Source organism: Notolepis coatsorum (genome assembly GCF_963971535.1).
Source record: "Notolepis coatsorum genome assembly, chromosome: 5".
In the NCBI taxonomy this organism is placed as follows: domain Eukaryota; kingdom Metazoa; phylum Chordata; class Actinopteri; order Aulopiformes; family Paralepididae; genus Notolepis; species Notolepis coatsorum.
In genome coordinates, this window is record NC_140169.1 from 63,832,271 (window position 1) to 63,855,415 (window position 23,145).

Below are 23,145 nucleotides of genomic sequence, written 5' to 3' on the forward strand. Positions count from 1 at the left end.
CCGAAGATTCTATCACTTGGATTATTGTTGGGACATTGCTCACTGTGTGTATTCACACCGAAGATTCTATCACTTGGATTATTGTTGGGACATTGCTCACTGTGTGTATTCACACCGAAGATTCTGTCACTTGGATTATCTGTTTGGGACAAGTCACTTCACCTGTCACCTGTCTGTTTCCCTACTGTTCACTGAGCTAACCCGCTCTCTCTCTCTCCCTGTTCCGCTACCACCTCGGAGTACTGCCGGGAGGATTCTGCAGAGCGGCTCTGACGTCACTGACAGATTCCTCAGACGTAACCTCCCCGGGAGAGGCTGCAGAGCAGCAACATTCCTCAAATGCTTGTATCCCAGTCTGTTTCTGTTTTCAACCAAGTTCTTTCTGCTATTCTGTAAAATAAACAAGCCCTAGTTTTTGGCTAACTCTGAAACTACTCTCTCTGTGCCGTTTGCGTTTGGGGTCGGTGTCAAACCATAACACTTATCATGTATGCTCCTACCGTTCACCAGTTGTATATCACATGGCATCGATGATGTCAGGGGCTGAAAACAGAGCAGGGGGACCGAGATGCACTCTGGACCGACATCCTCATTAGACAGTTTGTTACCCTCGCCACCCCGTCCGAGGCCACCTTTTTCTTCCTGGGTCAGATGCCGCTCCAACATCACCTCCCACTCCCCCGTGCGGAGACTGGCAGCCCCCAGTGACTTCCCATCGAGCAGACTGATTCGAGAGCTCAAAGCCCTGATGAAACCTATTCCGAACATAGGGTAGAAATTAACCAGCAAAGGCCGCTTTGCCATCATCCTCCGAGGCTGAATCTGGAAACTGTTTATTCCGGCGTAGAACGTGTTGAGCCCCACAGTCATACCTTCCAACCCTTGAACAAGGTAACGGTGCCGGTAACATAAACATAAAAATAACATAAGACGGCAGAGAAAACATCCCCCATGACGACTCTGATGAAAGGTTTGCTGAAGGAGTATGGCGTGGCCTTCCCATCGGGCATGAAAACGATACGCTCCGCTCCTGTCTCTGAATCCTCCATAATCCCAGTCTTTACAAAGTTCCACAAATGTATAAAAGTATATGAGATGATCAAAAATGTCTCAGCCTCCTTGAAATGTTCAGCCCTAAGTGACAACACACCAGTCCCGTCAATAAAAAAAACTCATTTAGAAATAAAAAGGTAAAAAAAACAAACAAAAAAACAACAAAACTACACTGATTCCACTCCGTCCTCCACCATACTGGGGCCCCGCAGTACCTTCTGTAAAAATGTTCTCATCCTGTATATCTCTGTGTCAGCAAAACGACCATCCCCTTGAAACCTCATATTTTTCCTTGCTGACAAAATAAATAACGCCTTATCTGGAAAGAATTGTGCTATCTCTACCCCCTTCCTGTTCTTTGTCATCCGTAAAAACATTTTCATTGCCTCCAATGAATAGCTCTCATTTTCTGAAGTTGAAGATGCATCGCTCTCATATTCCTCATCCTCATCAGCGCCCATCTCCGACCATGTACTCTCTTGTGTACTCTGTGTACTGCTGAGTACTTCCGTCACACCTGTCTTCTTAGCTTGAGAGCTTGACAACCCAACTACTTCAATCTTCCTCTTCTGCCTAACAACCTTCATCCCGTCGTCCCCCTCTTCCATGTCAATATCCTCTACTTCCTCCACCCTGACCCCCTCAACTGAGTCCTTTGACCCTGTTCCCTCAACAGTCCCACCCTCCTCCTGCCCATATATCTCATCCTCGCTGATACCAGCCCCTCCACCCTGTCCCTGCAGATCAACTACAGCCACCCCAGGTACACTCCCCTCCTCTGTAATCCTTCCTACCACGACCCCCCCCCCTCATTTTCATCCCCAACACCTGTCCCTTGTATTTCAACAGGTCCACTCGCCACCTCTGTAAACCTTCCTACCACGACCCCCCCCCCTCATTTTCATCCCCACCAGCTGTCCCTTGTATTTCAACAGTTCCACTCTTCACCTGGCTATTTAACGTGTCCCGGCTGACACAAGCTCCTTCTACCGGTCCCCCCCCCCCCCCCCCCCCCCCCCCACATTTCCATCCCCACCATTCTTTCCTCGTACTGCATCTCCAGCCTTACCTACTCCTTCCATTTCCTTATCACTTCTATCTGGTACGAAAACCTTCTCAGAAGTCTCCCCACCACCCCTCTTCCCCTGTCCCCGCCCCTCCTCAACCCCTTGATTCACACCCCAAGCTGCTCTGCCTTTCTTCATTGCACTCTTCCCATCATTTGCCCCCCTGCTTGTCTTTGATGCCCCTCCCTTCCACAACCAAAACAACGCATGTTTTGTGTCGTCGCAAAAATAATATACTCAAACCCGTCTATTATTACTTTAAAATTAAGATCCAACTCGTCATCACGTTTGTTCATTATAATGAACGTCTGCCTTCTGTGAGAAACCAAATGCTGTAATTCAGGTGCTTTAAACCCTGAAGACATCTTCTTTAAGGGAGATACAATCTTCCCAAACCTGGCGAGTTCCCTTATAAGCTCGTCGCCCACCAACGGGGGAACATTTGCCAACGTCACCTTTTTTGCCGGTGTTGTGAGCGGCATCACAGACACAAACGTATCATGTATGACCAACCCGTCCGTTATCAGTTGATTTACTTTAATCAAATCATTCACAAAGAAAACAACTCCCCCGTTCATCCTTGCCGCAGATTTAACGGCCGGAGCGCCTACCACCCTCGCAACAGCGAGACTACAGTCCTCCACTGAACACGGAAATGCCGGCGAGACTTTGAAATCATGTTTCCTGGTCAGCTTCACGAAATCCATGTCACCGCGACAGCAGACAGCTGACAGAGAGAGAGAGAGAGAGAGAGAGAGAGAGAGAGAGAGAGAGAGAGAGAGAGAGAGAGAGAGAGAGAGAGAGAGAGAGAGAGAGAGAGAGATGGGGGGTTGTTTGCTGAGCTTAAAAAAACTGGGAAACTCCCTAAATAAATAGATATATATCGTTTAAACAATGGTTGAAATCTGTAAACACGCAATACACACAAAACATGTGCCATTAGAATGAGAGTGAAAGGAGCATTGGATCAGGCAGCATACGGACAATACAGATAGAATCCACAGCGTCCTCATTACACATGAAGAACCACAATAATGGACTAATACCCTGTCAGGCTTTTACAATTGCCTACCATTACATACTACATTAAACCCTTCCGTTGCTTTGAGATCGCTTTTAGAATAATGCCATTACAGATGCTGCTCTCGGTCTCTGAGCTCTGCTCTGCTCTGCTACTGCAGTAATCATGCACCATTAACCTGGCCGTGCTGTTGACGAGGTGTTAACCATACTGCACCCTTGCAGTAGAGGTGTGATTTTTAAGAGCAGGATCTGTACCTAGATGTTTAGTTATAATAAATTATAATAATAATAAATTCCCAAAGTCCTCTTCTGTGGGAAAGTTGGTCCACACGGCCTAGACAAATATCCAGTCGCTCGTCCCCCATGTGAACCGCTCCAGGTACTACAGGCTCCCGTCACTGTCTCATGGGTTTCCTGTCAGAGATAGCGGGGTCGTTGGAGTAGAACACAGGAGACGGCTTAATTAGTGAGACATGTCTCCTCGCACGGACATGTTTGTCCCATTCAATCTATTCCATCTAGATTGGCACCATGTGCTTAGACATCACCGATACACACACACTGTAGCACTGGACAGAGGGGAGTGTGTAGCACTGTTCCGCTGAGAGAGCCTGTGGCGTGGGGAACCCAGTCTCTTCTTGGAGGCCCCACAGCACCCTGTGAAAAGGGCCAGACACTGGACACCAGGGTGACCTTGCAGCAGCGCCGTGTAGGGCTCTATGCCTGCTGTAGTAGCCATACTAGCTCTAGAGGCTGTGCTAGCATAGGATGACCATATTTTGATTTGCCTCGAGATACTTAATGATACTCAAAGTTTACGCAAAGATGCCTGGTGGTCAGGTGGCGTAGCGGAGATTGCGCTCGTCACCGATGCGAGAGGCTGCGGTCTCGACTCCCGGAGTCAGCATTGCCTTGGCTTGGGCTGATCGCTATACTAACTCGTTTGGCTGGGTTAGGGGGAGGGAAGCCGTGGGTGGGAAACTGGCGTTGTGGACAGCGACGCCTACAGGTCAGGTCTGGGCGCTTGCTCAGCGGAGGCAGGACTTGAGGAAGGCAGCGTGACCTCCCACGCGTTACACTTCACCAATGAGAGTCCTCGCTACCAGGTGAGAAGAGAGCCACTGGCTGTCGCCGCACGTGTCGGAGGAAGCGTGCGGATACTTCAGGGTTCCCTTGTACCGACCAGTAGGAGAACATGCGCACAACAACCAGGTAGGGGAGGGGGGGGGGGGGGGGGGGGGATTGGCACAACAACTAAATTGGGACGGGGAGAAAACAGAGAAAAATCGGAGAAAAAAAAAAAAAAAAAAAATTATGCCTTATTGTTTTAACCTCTTAAGTGGGGGGGGGGTATTTAACGTAGGAGTGAGTTATGGTCAAGGAGCTACCATTCAACCTCGTTACACTCACTCACTCTAAACTCACTCCACGGGGACCCTAGCCGGAGAGCCGAGCTCAATCACATCCTTGGGGTCACGGCACCTCTTATAACGGTGGTCAGTTGATAGTTTCCAGTTTGGTTTTATTTGTCACATATAAGGTACATGTACATTACAGTGACATGGTTGGTTCTGTATGAGCCTCCTGAGATTGTGCTTCATACAGTAAAAAAAAGTTGAATAAAGACCAAACACCATACAAAATATACAAAACTACAAAATATGCAAACAACATGCAAAAGATTAAGTAGAGATGTAGTGCAAATATTTTAGTAGATAAAATAAATAAAATATGCTGTGTAGTGTTAAAACATGTTTAAAGTCTCTGAAATGAATGTTAAAGTGAGTGCCAGCTAACCTACGCTGATGGCGATTTAGTCATTTTCTCCTGCTCACTAATTCTGTCCTGATATAGTCAGACAATGCATTTGCTAGTATTCTTGTTAACTGGAATTTAATCTCCTAGGTAAAGACATGACAGATTAACGCTGCGTCTGATTTCCCAGTCGATAGAGTTGTACATTGTCTCTCTGTGTTTCTCTCCATATCTCTCTCTGAACATGGGCTTTCGTACCATTCTGTGAAAGCTCTCCATTGACTTCAGAATATAGCTATCTTTAGGTCGGCTTACTGCCTGCGCTCTACTTCAACCCTCTAGTTATGCAACTGTGTTCTCCTGGTGGATGGGTGGCGCAGCGGACTAAGCGCTCGTCACCAACGCAAGATACACCGGTATCGAATCCGGCTGTCAGCGTTGCCTCCGGCTTGGGCCGGCCGTCATATTGACTCAATTGGCAGAGTCAGCGGGAGAGAAGCCGGTGGGTGGTAATCTGGTCGTTTTAAACAGCGACTCCTACAGGTCGGTCAGGGCGCCTGCACAGCAAGGGAGGGAGATGGTGAGGGTAGTGTGCCCGCCCACGCGTTACACTTCACCAATGAGAGTCCGCGCTGGCAGGTGAAAAGAGGCTGCTGGCTGTCTCCTATGTGACGGAGGAAGCATGTGATAGACTTCAGGACTCCCTAGACCAGGGCTATTCAACTAAATTGTTCAGGGGGCCACATTGTCAGAAACCCAAGGGGCCAGGGGCCGGACTGCCACGGCGCCTCCCCGTGCTATAAATATATGTACACTTGACACAACACGCAACCACATTTTCACAACTTTTATTTAACTACATTGCAAAAGTAGTATACTTTTCAAAAAAAGTGCTTCATTTATGTGCCACATCTGCAACATCTCCTGCAGAAAGTGCCTTATTTATGACTGTGCAACAACTGCAACATCTCCTCTTCAACATTTCAATATAAAAATAAAATAAAAAACAAACAAGTGCATGATGTGCATCTGAACATTCTAACATCAACACTTGAACAAAAAAACACATTTATAGTGCAGCTGAGCTTATGAAAAAGTGCTTCATGTCTGTGCAACAACAGCAAATCACAGCATCTTATTAGCACTTATTGTCCACTCTTAACTCTCAAACATCAGGGGGGTGGGGGGCAGACAGGCCTAGCCTACATACACACATCTAATGAGAGCGATTGCACTTATTTGACTGGGCAATGGCAGAGAAAGAGGGTTCATAGGAAGTGAGGGCTACCCGCAAACAGTGATGCAAATGCTCATTTGTCAAGGAGTCACGTTGCTTGTTTTAATGGCATTCATGTGAGAGAAACTGGATTCACAGGTGTATGTTGAGCCAAACATTGTTAGCACAGATATTGCCAGCGTTTTTATTTAGGGGAATGTCTTGACATGAATACACTTTATCCAAAATGTTGTGGTGGATTCATTCTCAAGTGCCTGCTTCAGAGCAGATGATGCTTGCATGTCAATTATTTCAAGTTGCAGGAGACCTTCATCAATGTGAAGTGATGCAAGGAACTCTTGTCCTTTTGTGGAAATAGCAGCTACATTGGCAAATGGGTTGCTCACAAAATGCATCAATTCTCTGGACATGTCAAATTCATCAAATCGACTTGCAAAGTTTTCCCTCAATTTATCAATGAAATCTGTCATTAATTGAGTGACTTTTGGCTCAATTGTGCGTGTTAACGTTGACATGAAAAGAAAAAAGTAATTTTTTTTTTTTTTTTTTTTTTTTTTTATTATCATGTAATCTTTGGCGGGCCGGTCAGAATCATCCCGTGGGCCGGATCTGGCCCGCGGGCCGCCAGTTGAATAGCCCTGCCCTAGACCGACCAGGTGGGGGGCACATGCAAACAACGACCAGGAAGGGGAGGGGGGAATTGGCATAACGACTAAATTGGGATGGGAGAAAATCACAAAAAAAAATTGAAAAAGTGGATAAAAAAAAAGGAACTGTGTTCTCCTGCCCCTCTCATTTTATTCAGTTAGTCCGACGCCCCAACAATGTTACATCTTAGCCTTAGCTTAGCACAATGAATGGAAGCGGACATGACCGGTTAGCCTAGGCATTGTCCAACTAACATCTCTCCCGAAAGGCTAACCGTTCATGTCCGCTTCCATTCATTGTGCTAAGCTAGGCTAACGTGCAGCCAGAGAGCTTTCTACTGAACGCACAGAGAGGAAACTGGTATCTATCTTCTTGTCTCTCTCTGGAGAAGATAGCAAGCAAATTTTCCCCAAATGTTGGCATGTTCTTTTAAGTGTCTTGCTCAAGGACACCCCGACACGCTGCCCAGGAGGAGCGGCAATCGAACCGGGAACCTCCGGATTACCAGACGGCTGCTCTACCTCGCGAGCCACATATTTAGATTTGAAATAAATACTTTTTTTGCCGTGTTTATCTGGCTCTTATCTGATGTGCAAAAGAACAACAGATTTGAGTTTCTTGAGGTGCGGCTGGGTAGCGCAGCGAACTAAGTGCTCGCCTACCACCGCAGAAATTCTGGGATCGAATCCAGCTGTCAGCGGTACCTCCAGCTTGGACGGTCGTCCATACTGACACAATTGGCCGTGTGCGAGGGTGGGTCCTGGTCGTTGTAAACAGCGACTCCTACAGTTCGGTCGGGGCGCCTGCACAGCTAAGAGAGGTAGTGTGACCTTCCAAACGTTACACTCCCCCAGTGAGAGTCCGCGCTGCCAGGTGAAAAGAAGCGGTGGGCTGGGTACACATGTGTCGGAGGAAGCATGTGATAGTCTCCACCCTCCCGGACCGACGGTAGGGGGTAGAGTGCGCAACGACCAGGAAGTGGATTGGGAATTGGCATAACGACTAACATTGGGATGGGAGAAAAACGGAAAAAAAGAAGGAGGAAAAAGATAATAAAAAAAATAATAATAATAAAAAAGGGGGAGAAAAAATAGATAAAAAATATAAATATTTGAGTTTCTTGAATAAAGTCGGGATTGTGGAAATACGTTTTGTGAGGAAGTGAAGGAAGTGAATGTTTGTTCTGTTCCTCTGTGCAGCTCTGTGACCAGGGGGTGGCGAGGAACAGGACCAGACACGTCCTCCGACTCCCGGCCTCCGCCGACCACGCCTGTCCCGAGGACGTCCAGTCCGAGTCCTGCCTCCTCAACAGCACCTGCTTCACCTACACGTACAATGTCTCGGGTACGGAACACACACACACACACGTCGGCCACCTTCATCTGCTCAGTGGAATTCTGTCCTCCCACCCACTGACTGGCTAAAACACTGTCACTATTAGGGCTGACCTTCGATTTTTTTTGGAATTCGAAGCTTCAGGGCCGAGATTCGATTTTAATTCGAAGCTTCGAGATAAAAAAAAAATTATAAATTATTATTATTATTTTATATATATATATATTTTTTTTTATGTTGTGGGACTTTTACAGCACTTTGTTCAACTTTGTCCAACTTTGTCAATGCTGTAAAGTTTAAACCTGTTTAAATCTTAGACAAACGAAACACTTTGCTTTCATGAAATATTGTAAGCCGTCATTTGAGGCTTTATAAAAGCAGCACAATGAACACAAATCTGTCAGTGCCGAGTCCAACCTCATCTTAAATAACAAACAGCATTGCATTTCTGCCAGTAACCAACAGGAGGAGGCAACGGGAGCCTTGAACTGATAAAAATTTATTCTGGGTAAAATATTCATTTTAATTATTGACGCACGGGCCTGTAATGCATTTTTTTATTTGGACCATCTGTTGAAGTCATTCGTAATCCTGTCACCCAAGCTGGAGTAATTATACCTTACCGTCTGGCTAATATGTGGAATATTTCAATCCCGAGACATTTAAAGTGCTCCACCATAAGTATGTTTGCAGGTAGGATGGTAGCCTTCGCAGGCTCATTAATTGGAAGAAAGGCAGATTTTGGCCAGTTGTTTTTAGGCCTTGTTTAAAAATGTTCACAGACTGTGGAGCTCTCAGGTGGTCAGGGAGACCATTCCACAGCAGAGCAGACCGCCCAATATCCCCTTTGTCCTGGGTTGCGGGTGGAGGATTGGGGGGTGAGGAGTTCCTTAAGGTAGCAGGGCGGGGGGGACTTAAGTGAAGACACTGGTGGGTGAGGAGGGACACCTTAAATACAACCCTGTATTCCACGGGGAGCCAGTGCAGTGTTTTGAGGATGGGAGTGATGTGTTCATATTTGCGCACCCTCATAAGGATCCTGGCAGCTTTCTGATGTTGGAGAGATGGTAGCCACGAGATTAGCTTGTCTAACAGGTCCTCAGCTTGTCTAACAGGTCCTCAGCTGGTCTAACAGGTCCTCAGCTGGTCTAACAGGTCCTCAGCTGGTCTAACAGGTCCTCAGCTGGTCTAACATGTATGGTGTATCAACAAACACATCATCTGTGTGAGGCAGGGCTGCAAGGAGGACATTATTGTGATCATGGGATCCACCCCCTCGATTAGGAAATAAAACCTTTGTTATTAAGCTCTGTATCAAAATAATTGACGAAGGCTGCACTGTAACAACGTGTGCAGGGAGGGTGGATCAATCCTTAACCTTGACTGGTGTTCAGGTCTGTGGGACCCAAAGAGAAATGATACTGTTGTGTATTGACATTCTAAGTTTGCCCCTTATTAGATACTGTCACGCCCCTGCTAATAAGTACGGGCGTCATTGTAATCACCTGTGTTGAGTTTACCACTAAAGAGCTCTCAACTGGAAATTACCCTTGTCTCGTGTCTCCTCATTATTATATGTTGTACTAATAACCAGATGAGTATACAACAAAACTGGCAACGAGGATAATACGTAATCTCATGTTGTGTTTGTTATTGTCGGCGGGAGTCCGCATCTGGCGTGTTTGTTTGTTTTCGCGAGTGTGCAGCGCGACGTCGGAGCTACGGTAACTTGGCAACGGTGCATACTATACTGCTGTGTTGACACTGTTGCGGGCGGAAAAAAAGAAAAAGGTGAAATATCCGCGATGGGAAGGAGACTGAGTAAATGAAGAGGGAAGGATGGTGCCAGGACCAAAGACAGTAACTCAAACAAAACAAGGATAAGACTAATTGCTTGAAGATGGCTGCACTGTTTGGACATATTGGACCATTCGAGGACACAGAACAATGGAGTTCTTACACCGAGAGGTTTGAGTATTTTGCACTTGCTAATAAGATAGAAGAGGATATCATGGTACCAACATTTTTAAGTGTTATGGGAGCAAAACATATAACCTACTGCGCAGTCTAGTGCAACCGGAGAAGCCAGGGGACAAGTCCTATGAAGACATAGTGGGAATATTAAAAGACCACTACTCTCCTAAGCCATTGCAGAGCGTTTCAGATTCCATAAAAGGAACCAAAAAGAGGGTGAATCTGTTTCACAGTTTGTAGCTGTACTTAAACGCCTGTCTGAATATTGTGCATTTGGTGGTTCACTCAATGACACCATACGTGACAGACTGGTGTGTGGTCTACGCAGTGAGTCTATTCAGAAACGACTACTGAGTGAAGCTAACCTGAGACTGGAAAAGGCCATAGAGATAAGTACGTCAATGGAAATGGCTGCCCGAGAGGCACAGCAGCTAAGTCTATCAGCCCAAGTGCACAAGTTGTCTTTTGATGACAAGAAGACAACAGCTGGCAAGCCATGCTACCGCTGTGGGAGAATAGGGCATCAGCCATCAGAGTGTTGGGGTAAAGACGTGGACTGCAGAAACCGTGGTAGGAAAGGCCACATCGAACGTGCTTGTGGTAATAAAAAGACAGAGACATACAAACAGCACACAGAGATGAAGAAAGGTGGTTTCTACAGAAACAAGAAGAAACGTGTGAATAAGATGGAGCACGAACAGGACGAGCAGAGTGACTGTGAGTCTGATGATGATGATACTGTACATGTGTTATCTGTGCTGGACAGTGATGATGGATACTGGGTCACACCACTGTTGGACAATAAAGCAATGCGGATGCAAGTGGACACCGGCACACGTGTGTCCATGGTATCAGAGGCTGTTTTCAGAGAGAAGCTGCAGCACCTGACTCTTCGAGTGAGCAAATTGAAGCTAAGGACCTACACTGGAGAGGCTGTTCCAGTGTTAGGAGTTGTGAACGTGACAGTGGAACACAACAAGCGGGAAAACATCTACACTCTACATCAGGGGTCAGCAACCTTTTTGACATGGAGTGCCTGTTTGAAATATAGTTGTAACTAGTGTGCCTCAACAATATTCCATGCATCGTAATATTTTTTTCTCATAATCAGGTCTTTTTAATGATAATTTTACATTATTACATCATTATTGTTATTGTTATTATTAACAATATTATTATGATGGTTGTATCAACCCTAAATCTGAGTGGGGGGGGGGGGATGCAATGCAGACAAACAGCTGCATACAGTGCGACCATTTCACTCACATTTGCCCATTCATTTTTGGACACATCACACACCATTGGTGTGTGTACTGTACGTGTGCTGTCATAACTCCACCTACATGCCTAATGGAGAACACCAGGATGTGAATGGAGGGTGAATGTGAGGTATATCGTGTAAATAAGTTTTGATTGATCGCAAGACTACACTGTAAAAAAAATATAATAAGTTACCAGAACTTAAAAATATTGAGTTCAGTTACTGTGCATTAAGGTTTTCAGTTTCAAATCCATAATAAGTTAACAGAAAAATAAGTACACAACCACATTATTTCAACCTAATAAAACTATGTTTATTGTCATTGTTTTAAGAACACAAGTTGACTTGGTAATACTCACATTTTGAGTAAAAAAATGGCTTAACATGTGCAATGTTCAACGAAATAGAAAAATAAATAATACAATTTGTTGATTAATCCCACTGGTCACAATGGTGATCGTAATAATGTTTTTGTTATAAGGCTCTGCAAATGTTAATGTAGCAATGTATTTCCAGCTAAATTGAAATAATAAACGAATAAAGGGTCTCAATTAAATATGTGGTAATAAAAAGAACCTGTGGGAGGATTTCAACAAGATAAATGCGACAACAGTGCAAAATATTTCACTATAATATTTCAAAGCAAAAAAAAAATAAATAATAATAATAATTTTCATTTTTTTTTTTTTTTTTTTTTTTTAATGCTGCCCCCTGTGCCTATGCAAATGCCCCCGCATGCCTATGCAGGCACGCGTGCCTAGGGTTGCCTACCCCTGCTCTACATCATTCGTGGAAACCGTCCAGCTCTGCTAGGACGGCGATGGCTTGAGAAACTCAGACTGAACTGGCAAGAAGTGTTCATGGTTAAGGATGGAGACACAGGCCCCCTACAGGAGATTTTGAAGAAGCACTCCAAAGTTTTTGATGGAGACCTTGGCAGCATGAAGGACATTATTGTTAAGCTGACAGTCAAACCAGGAAGCGCACCAAGGTGTTTAAAGGCTAGACCTGTTCCGTATGCCATCAAACCCAGGGTAGATGCAGAACTAGACAGATTGGTGAAGAGTGGGGTGTTGGCGCCAGTGAGCACCAGTGAATGGGCCACGCCGATTGTTCCGGTCATGAAGAAGGATGGGGGTCTAAGAATCTGTGGTCACTGTAAACCCTGTCTTGATTGCAGAACAGATATTAGATATTATTAGATACTGTCACGCCCCTCCTAATAAGTACGGGCGTCATTGTAATCACCGGTGTTGAGTTTACCACTAAAGAGCTGTCAACTGGAGATTACCCTTGTCTTGTGTCTCCTCATTATTATATGTTGTACTAATAACCAGATGAGTATACAACAGATACAATGAATTATAATTATGTTTTACTACTACCACTACTACTACTACTACTACTATATCCAACCATTTTAATTAGTATATTTTAATTGTTTATCTGGCCGAACTAACATTAACGTTATTAATCCTGCGACCGCAGGTAAACAGCCAATCAAATCCCCATCAATGGAAAATGAACCCGCCCATACCCATGCTGATTGGTCCTTGTGCAACACTAGAAAGCGGGGATCTTTGATTAAACACCTGGGCCCCGTTCCCTGTACCTGGATAACTGAGTTAGCCGGATAACTTTCGGTCAAGTCTGACTTAAGCCGGACCTTCCTGTTCCCCGAAGCTGGATTGTCTAAATCACCATGACAACAGATCAAAAAGTTTGAGCCTGGTCGAGAGCAGGGTTTAAGTTCAAGTTAGCCGGATGAACCATCGCCACGCCCCCGCAAAGAAATGACAGCCCGTTTCCTGAAATTATTCCCACAGTCTACGATCTGCATTATACCATTCTGAATTACGTTTTTGTGCTCCATTCTTCCAGAGGGGGCTTTTGAAATGTAAAATAGACCCAAAATGCTGATACTAAATTCACTTTGTCCTAAATAATGCACGTTATATACCGTGGCGCTCGCTCGGTGCGATGTACACATTATGTGGTTATTTTAATTGTAACTGGGATTAAGATGTCTGATGAGATGCGCTGTTTGACGGATTTGAGAAATTGAATGAGCCGTTGACGTCACATTAATGAATGAGAATAAAGGGATAAAACTTCATTCAAAATAAAGAATATTCTAAACACGGGTCTCTCGTTCATTAATGTATAAACAATGAATTTATCCCATCTGGCACAGTGGCGCAGCGGTAGTGCTCAATCCTGGCAACCCGGCGTCCGGTGTTCGAAACCCTGTATTTCCAATATAATTTTTGGGAATATAATATTAATGATTATACGCCAAAGTAGCCTAGTTTTAAGTTAAAATATTATAAATCTACATGCATTGAGGATGTCATTCTTTATATAGCTCTCAACGTGCACCAAATTGAATTATTCCTACATCGCAAAAAGAAGGAAAAGACTAGGTTTCAAACCCTGGTCGTCTGCGTGAAAGTCAAAAGAAGAACCCGTTACACCACAGTGGAGATAAGTAAAAGATCGACCATACATCAATCAATGGGTAAGAGAGCCGTATCGTTATTCTGTATAACAGTTTAACTAATTATTTTCGCTAGCAAGATCTCATTTGATTATTCAATCCAGCAGGCAAGTTTAAATAAATATAATCTGATTGATTGAGGTAATGAGGGACTTAAAATTTGCCTATAGATAACGCATTTAACTTGTCGGCGAGGCGATTGAGCCGTACTGCAATATGTTAATAAAGTTTTAAATCAATTAATCAATCAATGCCGCTAGAGAATCAGGATCTCTGCCATCGATACGTGCTGGCTTTTCAACTGGAGCGGCCGCGCGCACTTATCCTGGGTCTCAAGTCTGGTTTGAGTTAACGAGACTGAATCCACCTTCGAGGAACAGGAAAATCCCGGCTTCAAACATCGGGTTAACTGAATCTGGATAATGACATCTTGATCGACTTAGTTGAACCAGGTACGGGGAATAGGGCCCTGCTATCAGAAGAATATACAGTCAGATCCGCATTATGCTGCGGTTAATATTGTGATATTATTCAGGGTACTCCAGTATTCTGTCTTTAATATGGTGATATTGTTCAGGGTACTCCCAGTATTATGTCTTTAATATTGTGATATTATTCAGGGTACTCCAGTATTCTGCCTTTAATATTGTGATATTATTCAGGATAATCCAGTATGCTGTGGTTAATATTGTGATATTATTCAGGATACACCATTCTGTTTTTAATATTGTGATATTATTCATGCTGTGATGTGAATGCCGTCCATGTTAGTTTACCTTCAATGGAGAAGTGCATTAAATCATTTTAATGCAAAAAAAGTGTCCTCTGTTTTTTCATTTCAGCATTGTCTATCACAGAACACATTCCATTGTGGGCAGAGTGTCTGCTTGGTTTCATTCCAGCCTTGCCTAAACACCAGCTGATGATTTCACTAATTGGCTCACCTCTTCAACTAACTCACCTGGTGCAATGTATAGTTAAAATGAAAACTTGGCCCACGATGGAATGAGTTTGAGACCCCTGGTCTATCCCTTTAAAAAAAAAAATCTTTAACTTTTTAGTACTTAAGTACATTTAAAAGTAGGACTTTTTTACTTTTACTCAAGTGTGTTTTTAGCCAGATACTTTGACTTTTACTTGAGTCAGATTTTGAGACGGTACCCATACTTTCACTTAAGTATAATTTCTGGGTACTTTTTACACCCCTGACTACTACTACTACTACTACTACTACTACTACTACTACTACTACTACTACTACTACTACTACTACTACTACTACTATTACTACTATTACTAGGCTGGGCTGTCCGATCACCTATGTCTGAAAATAACCCTGGATGGGAATACATGTGACTGTGTGTGTGTGTGTGTGTGTGTGTGTGTGTGTGTGTGTGTGTGTGTGTGTGTGTGTGTGTGTGTGTGTGTGTGTGTGTGCGCGTGTGTGTGTGTTTATGTATGTGTTTATGTGGATTAACATGCATGCATGTGTGTGTGTGTGCGTGTGTGTGTGTGTGCGGCTGCATGTGTGTACATTACGTGTGTGCAGACTGGAGCTCGTGTCAGCTGAGTGAGAACGCCGTCTGCGGTCAGGGCTCACGGTCGCGCCTCCTGGACTGCGTCCGCAGTGACGACAAGGTGGTGGAACTGAGCGTGTGCGAGCAGGTTGGTGGAACTGAGCGTGTGCGAGCAGGTAGGTGGAACTGAGCGTGTGCAAGCAGGTAGGTGGAACTGAGCGTGTGCGAGCAGGTAGGTGGACTGAGCGTGTGCGAGCAGGTAGGTGGAACTGAGCTTGTGCGAGCAGGTAGGTGGAACTGAGCGTGTGCGAGCAGGTAGGTGGAACTGAGCGTGTGCGAGCAGGTAGGTGGAACTGAGCGTGTGCGGGTATTAGATAACAGCTGGAAGCTCAGCTACCTCACTGGCGCCCCGGGGGAAGCATCTGTCATGACTTTCAGACAAAGTGAATCAGTTTCGACAGAAGACTTTTCAATCATATACTCGATTTTAAACGGCTGCTTTTGCGAACGGCATACTCCCCTGCATATTATGGCTGTACCTGGAGGATTCAATTTATTACGCTCGTAGCTCGTTAAACGTAACTTCTCTCCATTAGCAGAGATTGTCCCTAATCTTTGTGTACATCAGTGTATACAGTGTATACTTTAGTAGATCTCAGCCTACATTATTAAATGTCATTAACCGCCATCCATGTTGAAACAGCTGCACCCTATTGCCACCACGATCTCCCCCAAAATATGTAAATAATAGTACTTATCGACCACAGGAAAAAGGTACATATTGTACGTTATGTTATAGCCATAAGTAACATATTGACGTATTTACAAAAATGTACAATGTGTATGTATTATATAAATAAGTAATATATCACATAGCTATTTACCTCAAGACTACCATATTTTTCGAATAGCCTTGCCCAAACCCTAACCCTAACCTTAACCATAACCCTAACTTTCTACCTTTAACCATAACCGTTAAACATTAAAATGAACTATCATAATTGTATTGTTGTGTTTGTATCAAGGTGGGTGCCTTAGTCTAGTGGTGAGAGCACTAGCCCGTGTTGTGCTGAAATAAGACTGCCCCCCTAATGCAGGAGAGCAAAGTCTGACATTGACCCAATTCAATATTCTTGCATCCGAGACCCTTAAGGCTGCTAACCCTATGCCTAAAGATATAAAGATATAAACATAAAAATAAAAAATATATATTGTAGTGTTGAGTTCGACTCCCGGAGTTTTGCAAATAGGAAACGTAAATATATGACTTATACAATATGTAAATATATGCCTTAATGCTATAACATAACGTACCTTTTTTCCTGTGGTCGATTAGTACTTTATTAAAATGTTCTGATGAGACCATGTTTCTCTTGTGCACACATTAATGAGTATTTAAAAGCAAGTATACCACGGTCTTAACTTCATTACATGCCACCATCTTACAAGCACTTCTCCTCAACCTCTAACACAATAAGAACTTGAAATGATTTACTGTATTTTCAGCTGAAATATCTCCATGTAGGACTCTCTTTCCATATAGGGATGGGCACGGAAGGTACTTAATAATCTTATCAGAAAGGGGTCTAATGGTGTGAACTATCCAGATCATTTTATTGTAAATGAAAAGACCATAAGCAACTTGGATGAGGTGGTTGATGGTTTTAATAAATTCTTTGTACGTATTGGACCTGAATTGTCAGAGAAAATTACATTCACAACTGGGTCACTGGATAAACTGATAGACTTCAACTCAAGCTCAATGTTTCTTTATCCGGTAGATGAAAACGAAGTAATTGACACTGTATTAAACTGTAAGAATAAAAAAATCTAAAAATGATAATGATATTGATATGGAGACGATTAAGAAAATTGTTGGGGGAATTATAAAACCACTAACTCACATTTGCAACTTATCTTTTCAAACAGGGACATTTCCAAATAAAATGAAAATAGCAAAAGTAATACCATTAATTAAATCAGGGGATAAACATACTTTTACAAATTAGTGGCCAGTCTCTCTCCTACCTCAGTTCTCAAAAATACTTTTCAGTTTTATTGAAAAAAATAACTTGCTTTCCGACAGCCAGTATGGTTTCAGACATAATAGATCAACTTCATTGGCACTTACATACCTAATTGAGGAAATCACCACATGTATGGACAACAAGAAATTAGCTGTAGGAATATTTATAGATTTGAAGAAGGCGTTTGATCATGGTATATTATTACAAAAGCTGGATTGATGTGGTATTAGAGGAACTGTTCTAAATTGGCTGGAAAGTTATTTGGAAGACAGGGAACAATTTGTACAAATTGACAACCATAGGTCAACACTGATGAACATCGTCTACGGAGTACCGCAAGGGTACATTTTGGGTCCGATACTGTTTTCATTATACATTAATGACATATGTAGAGTATCATCAATCATGAAATTCATTCTTTTTGCAAATTACACTAATATTATTTGTTCAGGGCAAAATGTGCAGGATATTTTGCAGGTGATCACACAGGAGTTGATCAAGTTAAAAAAATTGTTTGATGACAATAAATTGTCCTTGAATTTGAGTAAAACTAAATTAATGTTATTTGGAAAACGCAATAGTGACATAACAGTGCAAATTATGATAGACAATGTATGTATTGAAAGAGTAGAACAAACCACATTCCTGGGTGTGATCATAGACGACAGGATATGCTGGAAACCACACATCAGCCAAGTAAAATCCAAGATGGCCAAAAGTGTGGGGATTATGTATCGATCCAAGAATTTTGTCAACCAAAGGTCACTTCTCATCCTCTACATACCATGCACTTGTAGTCCCATATTTAAACTATTGTCTGGAAATATGGGGTAATTCTTATCGTTCCAATATATCACCTCTTTATATACTGCAAAAAAAGGCCATTAGGATTGTGTACAATGCTAAGTACAACCAACACTCTACCCCATTGTTTTTACAAGCGTCAGCTTTTAAATTATGGGACTTGATCAAAATTTAAACGGCTGAAATCATGTTCAAAGCTTCACACAACTCTCTTCCAACCCCCATCCAATATCGGTTCACTGAGAGGATAGGAACCAGGATTTATAATCTTAGAGGGAAACAGAAACTCCAGCAACCGGGTGTCTATTGTTTTGTGGTGGTTGTTGTGCTGTTTTGTGGTTGTCTTGTATTGTATACGTTGTATGGTTTGAAATAAATAAATGAAACTGAAACGGATGTAATATGATCATCTATCCCTTTTGGATCGCCTTTTCTTCTACGTGAAGACACATGGATTATTTAGCATGCGATCTATCCTACGTGAGCAGATAATCCTCTTACTCTTACAGACAAAGAAGTATTTCTGTGGACAGTGATATTAAAGGGCCACGTTGGTCTAAATACAAGTTGTATCACATTTGATAATCAGCACACATACTTTGCATTACCCCTAACAATTTTTGTTTTTTAAATTTGTTTGTTTACCCTTTTTTTTAATGATATATATGATAAATCCATATAATTATGTAGAAGACCGAGCCAAAAGTATCTCCTGGTCGTGATGAGAAATGTGTAGCTCTTGAGAAGCATCCTTGTCTCCTCATCCTTGTCTCCTCATCCTCCTCTCCTCATCCTTGTCTCCTCATCCTTGTCTCCTCATCCTTGTTGTCATCCTTGTCTCCTCATCCTCGTCTCCTCATCCTTGTCTCCTCATCCTTGTCTCCTCATCCTTGTCTCCTCATCCTCCTCTCCTCATCCTTGTCTCCTCATCCTTGTCTCCTCATCCTTGTCTCCTCATCCTTGTCTCCTCATCATTGTCTCCTCATCCTTGTCTCCTCATCCTTGTCTCCTCATCCTTGTCTCCTCATCCTCCTCTCCTCATCCTTGCTGATCTTCTCTGCAGGTGGGCGTGGTCCTCAAGTGGAGGCTCTCTGAAGACTGTGTGGTGGACTGTCCCGTCAGCTGCCTGCTCTCTGATTGGTCGCCGTGGTCGGAGTGCTCGCACAGCTGTGGGAACCAAGGTATCGAGTGACACACACACACAAACACACACGCACGCACACACATACACACACACACGCACGCACGCACACACCTGTAACTAGTGAACAACACACACCTGTAACTAGTGAACAACACACACCTGAAACTAGTGAACAACACACACATGTAACTAGTGAACAACACACACCTGTAACTAGTGAACAACACACCTGTAACTAGTGAACAACACACAGCTGTAACTAGTGAACCACACACACCTGTAGTGAACAACACACACCTGTAACTAGTGAACAACACACAGCTGTAACTAGTGAACAGCACACACATGTAACTAGTGAACAACACACCTGTAACTAGTGAACAACAAATATGTAACTAGTGAACAACACACACACATGTAACTAGTGAACAACACACACCTGTAACTAGTGAACAACACACCTGTAACTAGTAAACAACACACACCTGTAACTAGTAAACAACTCACACCTGTAACTAGTGAACACCACACACCTGTAACTAGTGAACAACACACAACTGTAACTAGCGAACAACACACCTGTAACTAGTGAACAACACACACATGTAACTAGTGAACAACACACACCTGTAACTAGTGAACAACACACACCTGTAACTAGTGAACAACACACCTGTAACTAGTGAACAACACACCTGTAACTAGTGAACAACACACACATGTAACTAGTGAACAACACACCTGTAACTAGTGAACAACACACATGTAACTAGTGAACAACACACCTGTAACTAGTGAACAACACACACCTGTAACTAGTGAACAGCACACACATGTAACTAGTGAACAACACACACCTGTAACTAGTGAACAACACACACATGTAGTGAACAACACACCTGTAACTAGTGAACAACACACATTTAACTAGTGAACAACACACCTGTAACTAGTGAACAACACACACCTGTAGTGAACAACACACAGCTGTAACTAGTGAACAACACACACACATGTAACTAGTGAACAACACACAGCTGTAACTAGTGAACAACACACACCTGTAACTAGTGAACAACACACACCTGTAACTAGTGAACAACACACATGTAACTAGTAAACAACACATACATGTAACTAGTAAACAACACACACCTGTAACTAGTGAACAACACACACATGTAACTAGTGAACAACACACCTGTAACTAGTGAACAACACACACCTGTAACTAGTGAACAACACACACCTGTAACTAGTGAACAACACACCTGTAACTAGTGAACAACACACACACCTGTAACTAGTGAACAACACACACATGTAACTAGTGAACAACACACATGTAACTAGTGAACAACACACAACTGTAACTTGTGAACAACACACAACTGTAACTAGTGAACAACATACCTGTAACTAGTGAACAACACACACATGTAACTAGTGAACAACACACACCTGTAACTAGTGACCAACACACACCTGTAACTAGTGAACAACACACACCTGTAACTAGTGAACAACACACACCTGTAACTAGTGAACAACGCACACCTGTAACTAGTGAACAAAACACACCTGTAACTAGTGAACAAACCACACCTGTAACTAGTGAACAACTCACACCTTTAACTAGTGAACAACACACACCTGTAACTAGTGAACAACACACCTGTAACCAGTGAACAACACACACCTGTAACTAGTGAACAACACACCTGTAACTAGTGAACAAAACACACCTGTAACTAGTGAACAACACACCTGTAACTAGTGAACAACTCACATGTAACTAGTGAACAACACACACATGTAACTAGTGAACAACACACACCTGTAACTAGTGAACAAAACACACCTGTAACTAGTGAACAACACACCTGTAACTAGTGAACAAAACACACCTGTAACTAGTGAACAACACACCTGTAACTAGTGAACAACACACCTGTAACTAGTGAACAACACACATGTAACTAGTGAACAACACACACCTGTAACTAGTGAACAACACACACATGTAACTAGTGAACAACACACACCTGTAGTGAACAACACACCTGTAACTAGTGAACAACACACCTTTAACTAGTGAACAACACACCTGTAACTAGTGAACAACACACAGCTGTAACTAGTGAACAACACACACCTGTAACTAGTGAACAACACACACATGTAACTAGTGAACAGCACACACCTGTAACTAGTGAACAACACACCTGTAACTAGTAAACAACACATACATGTAACTAGTAAACAACACACACCTGTAACTAGTGAACACCACACACCTGTAACTAGTGAACAACACACACCTGTAACTAGTGAACAGCACACACCTGTAACTAGTGAACAACACACCTGTAACTAGTGAACAACACACCTGTAACTAGTGAACAACACACCTTTAACTAGTGAACAACACACCTGTAACTAGTGAACAACACACAGCTGTAACTAGTGAACAACACACACATGTAACTAGTGAACAACACACAGCTGTAACTAGTGAACAACACACATGTAACTAGTAAACAACACATACATGTAACTAGTAAACAACACACACCTGTAACTAGTGAACACCACACACCTGTAACTAGTGAACAACACACACCTGTAACTAGTGAACAGCACACACCTGTAACTAGTGAACAACACACCTGTAACTAGTAAACAACACATACATGTAACTAGTAAACAACACACACCTGTAACTAGTGAACACCACACACCTGTAACTAGTGAACAACACACCTGTAACTAGTGAACAACACACACATGTAACTAGTGAACAACACACACCTGTAACTAGTGAACAACACACACCTGTAACTAGTGAACAACACACACCTGTAACTAGTGAACAACACACACATGTAACTAGTGAACAACACACCTGTAACTAGTGAACAACACACACCTGTAACTAGTGAACAACACACACCTGTAACTAGTGAACAACACACCTGTAACTAGTGAACAACACACACATGTAACTAGTGAACAACACACACATGTAACTAGTGAACAACACACACATGTAACTAGTGAACAACACACATCTGTAACTAGTGAACAACACACCTGTAACTAGTGAACAACACACACCTGTAACTAGTGAACAACACACCTGTAACTAGTGAATAACACACACCTGTAACTAGTGAACAACACACAGCTGTAACTAGTGAACAACACACCTGTAACTAGTGAACAATACAGCTGTAACTAGTGAACAACACACACCTGTAACTAGTGAACAACACACCTGTAACTAGTGAACAAAACACACCTGTAACTAGTGAACAAAACACACCTGTAACTAGTGAACAACACACACCTGTAACTAGTGAACAACACACCTGTAACTAGTGAATAACACACAGCTGTAACTAGTGAACAACACACAGCTGTAACTAGTGAACAACACACCTGTAACTAGTGAACAACACACAGCTATAACTAGTGAACAACACACACCTGTAACTAGTGAACAACACACACCTGTAACTAGTGAACAACATACACCTGTAGTGAACAACACACCTGTAACTAGTGAACAACACACACCTGTAACTAGTGAACAACACACCTGTAACTAGTGAACAAGTCAAGTTCAAGTTATTTAATAGTTGTCATACAGAAGTACAGAATACTTTCATACAAAATGCTTCTTACTGTTACGCTCCAGAGACTGTGCTAGACAAGATAGTATCAAATAACATAATAACATAATATAGCATGAATTTAGAAGAAGAAAATGAGGTCACAGTGTTCGGTATAGACATATGTAC